Source organism: Neolamprologus brichardi, chromosome 3 (assembly GCF_056152115.1).
Source record: "Neolamprologus brichardi isolate AB-2024 chromosome 3, ASM5615211v1, whole genome shotgun sequence".
In the NCBI taxonomy this organism is placed as follows: domain Eukaryota; kingdom Metazoa; phylum Chordata; class Actinopteri; order Cichliformes; family Cichlidae; genus Neolamprologus; species Neolamprologus brichardi.
In genome coordinates, this window is record NC_142106.1 from 1,157,501 (window position 1) to 1,162,258 (window position 4,758).

The window sequence follows — 4,758 nt, forward strand, 5'->3', positions numbered from 1 at the left end:
TGTGCAGTAGCAGTAGTACTAGAACTAGTGCTAGTAGTCCTAGTACTGTGCAGCAACCAGGCTTCAAGAGTGATCACTATTCTGGCTTGCAAATGGTGAAAACATGTCACAGTTTTAGCTGCAAATCAGAAATGTTGGTAAATTTAAAAAAGGAGCGTAAACTTCAGGTTTGGCATAGACACAGACTTTATTAATGCCACACTCGGGAAATTCACATGTTACACATGATTTAGCTCACCTGCTAAATCCCCAGAGCAATAACCACATCAGCATCATTAGCCTGAGTCTTGATCCTCCAGGTGAGTGAGTGGAGTTAAGTGTGTGTGTGTGATCAGAGGTGAAGCTGCTTTCTGCAAAGTCTCATCAACAACATCTTTAGAAACAAACATCAACAACCAGGAAGAGTCTAAAAGCACTGAATATGAAACAGACCATTTACCATACCCAACACTGAGCTCCTGCACAGTCAGATGGAGTGAAACATAATGTCCCAGTGGTGTTCTGTTGGATTTAGCAGGTGAGCGTTGTTGCCAGTCAAAACCTTTTTGGAAACTCTTTACAATGTAATTATTGGTTTTACAAACAAATGTATTGGTTTGTTTACTTGAAATAAAACTTTTTGGAAACCCGTTACATCAAATAAAACTTTCTTGGAAAAGCATTGCAAGAATCTATCGCGTTATTTGTTTTACCCCATTCAAATCTATTGGTTTCATTACATCAAATGAATTAATTTTGGAAACCCGTTACATCAAATAAAACTTTCTTGGAAAAACTTTACATGAATCAATGTAATTATTTGTTTTACAAAGAAATGTATTGGTTTTGTTTTACTTGAAATAAAACTTTTTTGGAAACCTTGTACATGAAGGAAAAAGATTTTTGATGTTGTAAGTTCTGGCTTTAATATTTTCAGCTGATAAGGTGAACTTCATACAAACTTTATGTTAGAAAAATCAAACTATGTCTCCTGAGTGTGTATTGTAGTGTATCCTAACCCTAACCCTACTGCTCCAATGTATAATTTGACTTGTGAGGTACACACAACAAGGCCAAGACAAATACAAATTTCCACATTTGGAAATTTGTGGGAAATTTGTATTTGTCTTTTATAATTAGTTTTACTCTGATTTCAGTGTTTATTTGTGAGTGTAGTTTTTGCATTTTTACATATTACATTGTGTTAATCCACTGTCTATACTTCAGGGTATTTTAGTATACAAAGAACATTTTATAGTTGTCTATTCTATTCTGTCTATTCCTGTGGGATTTTAGCACAGGTGTGTGTGTGTGTGTGTGTGTGTGTGTTTTTAATTCCTGCTGTCCGCCTTGGGAATAAACTTTTCCTGATTATACCTGTTGCATCTCTGTGTCATTTGTTTCTGATTTACTTAATCCCTGCTTGTATTTAAAAGGACCGATGAACCGTATGAGATTCATCGCATCAGCTGTAGTCTGTTATGTTGAAGTTGCCTCGTTCTAATGTTTTCTCTGAGGCTGCTGTAAATGTGAATGAAATAAATGTATTTACTGTGGGTTTTGCTTGAAAAAGCTTTACGTTGTGAAAAACTGAAATCTGGAAATTAGAATTGTTGTGCCTTATTTTGTGGATCTTTTTACATATATTCCTTTTGAAAATACTAAAATTTGTATCTTTATTTATTTTTGTCTGAGAGCATTTATTTATAAAATAAATCAGACATTTCAAACAGTTACTCGCTACTTACTCAGTACTTGAGTAGCCTTTTCACCAAGTACTTTTTTACTCTTACTCGAGTAACTTTTTTGACGACTACTTTTCACTTTTACTTGAGTAATAATATTTTAAAGTAACGATACTCTTACTTGAGTACAATTTTTGGATACTCAGCCCACCTCTGGTTGGTGTGCCGTCTCAGTCGAATCAGAACGCCAGATCTTCTCCCTCTGCGTCGGCGTTTGCGGCCTCCAGGGCCAGAGAACAAAGGCGTCTCAGGTGAGATGAATGGGGGGTCTGCAAACGGAGGGTCCGTGTTGCAAAACTTGAACTCCGGAAAGTGATGAGAAAGTCCGTCTTTTATGTCCAGTAAGGTTTGTTGGTCGTACACAAGGAGACATGTGCTACTCGTGAAAAAATAAAGGAAAAGGAAAATTAAACACAAAAACCAGCTGCTGCTTGGGGGAGCTCGCGACGAGGCTGCCATACTCGGCGCCATCTTGCCATCTTGTTGATGATGATCCCCGACCCGGAGTGGGCACTCCACCCTTTTCCGGCTGAGAACCATGGCCTCAGATTGGGAGGTGCTGATCCTCATTCCCGCTGCTTCACACTCGGCTACGAACCGTTCCAGTGCGAGCTGGAGGCCCCCACCCGATGAAGCCAACAGAACCACATCATCTGCAAAAAGCAGAGATGAGATTCTGAGGCCACCAAAGCGAAAGCCCTCCACCACTTGGATGCGCCTAGAAATCCAATCCATAAAAATTATGAACAGAACTGGTGACAAAGGGCAGCCCTGGATGAGCCCATCACCCACCGGGAACGAGTCCGACTTATTGCCGGCAATGCGAACCAAGCTCTTGCAACGGTTGCATGAACCCAAGATGGGCAATTTTTTGAATTGGGGTGGGGGTTCCAGCAACCTGTCCCATGGTGGAGAGTGCACCTCAGTATCATCCCATGATATAAGGGACCGTCAAAGTAAATCAGTAAACATAACAACAAGACACAGACTTGACACTGAGACAGAGAGACATAACTGACCAGGGAGGCAGAGGGAACATGAAGACAAGTGTGACATGATTAGGAACACGAGAAGGACAAAATAACAGAAACCACAATCAACAAGACTAAAAAGCCAAGTTGACAATATTCAGGACATAGAGAAAAAGAAAACCATCATTCTGCTTTATTTCAGGTGTTACACGAGTGTAGTGTTACATGATTACAGTATTACATCATTGTAGTGTTACAGTATACGTTATTACAGAATCACATTAAATTAAAAACAAACAAGAAACATAAACACAGCATATAGAATCATTATTCACTTTCTCTCAACTGATGTATTGTAGGAGGTAATTCTGCCCGCGGTGGAGGTTTTTGCAACCACTGAGGTCTTCTTTGCGGACACGGTGGAGGTCTTTCCGTCTGGAGTGGAGGTTTTTGCAACCACACAGGTCTTCTTTGCGGACACGGTGGAGGTCTTTCCGTCTGGAGTGGAGGTTTTTGCAACCACAGACAATGCCTTTGCACTCACAGTGGAGGCGTTTCCGTCTGGAGTGGAGGTTTTTGCAACCACAGACAATGCCTTTGCACTGACAGTGGAGGCGTTTCCACCTGGAGTGGAGTTTTTTGCAACCACAGACCACCTCTTTGCATCCATAATGGAGGTTCCAGATATCAGAAGTCTGTTAGTGTGAGATCAGCAGGAGCCTGAAAAGAGCACAGAGGACACTTTGAGTGCACAGAACTGAGTGAAGTGCAGTACAGTACCAGAAACACGAGGATCTGAGCAGATTTGCTTTATTTTTTATTTTTTTGGTTTATTCACCGATCAGCTGACTGCATCTTGAAGCTAATCAGCTGACTGCATCAAGTTAAAGTGGTAAGTTGAGCCTCTCAGTGTAAGTCTGCTTGTTTCCGATCCACAAACAATTAATTTACAGTTCTGATGCTGTCTGATGTCGCAGAGAGCTTTGAAACTTTTAAGTCTTTAAATAAAACTTAGTTTCTTTTTTTCTGTCAGTGAAAGTAGAACTGAGAATTAACCTTCAGTAAATAAGTCTCTGTGAGTCATGTTAAGTAGAACTGGAACCACGTAAGCTAGCACAATATATTTTTTGGGATATAAAACCGGAGTTGTATTTACATCTTATGCCATCAGCTTGTCCTAGGTCATGGTTTCCTTCCACATATAGTTTTGCAAAAACTGCATAAAAGCACTTGCAGCAACAAAAACATAATATTCCAGAAACATGCTTTGCTGATCCGATCAGCTGTTTGTAACACTTCCTACATTGGAATAGACGTCAGCGGGAACTATCACATGTCCTCCATGACCTGCCGTAAATTGGAAGTGACGTCATTTTCGCGGAAATGTAGTTTTTTACCATCAGGGCCTCATGAGCCTATACTGGTGTTTTTAAAAGTTATGTTTGACTTTATGACTTTCTGTGTGGTTTCTGGGATGCTTAGGACTCATATTGCACTGCTGGAAATAGTTTATTTTGATGCATATGCTGCTTTTTTGCAAATTTGCAGTATAATATTTATTTTCGTTTTTCCTGCAGTGTATAAAAATTGGTGTATTTCAAAAATAAAACTATGAAGACACTCAAAATAAATTTCCTGTGGTGGGAAACTATTTTGTGCAACTTTTTTGTATTTACAGTTTTGAGGGATAAGCCTCTTAAATTTCTCTAACTAGAAATATATGTTAAAAAAACAAAAACGATTTTCAATTTTTTTGTAGTTTATTGCACTTTTTGCAATTTATGTAATTACTATGCACTTAATGCAGACATATTATTAACATTTGGGCTGTAATGGTTGTATTGATGTATAGCAACTTGAAAAGCTCCCACAAATAGCAGTACAACATGTAAAAATATAATATAAGCTCTGGCGGACTTGGTTCTCTGGTAGGTCTTAAAGGGTTAATGTGCATAAAACTTTCTTTTTTCATGAGAGTAAAATGAAATAAAAAATATTAAGCTGAAGGTTTCTAAGTTGTGTCTTAAAAAGAGAATAAACCTGATTTAAATAGCCATCCACTA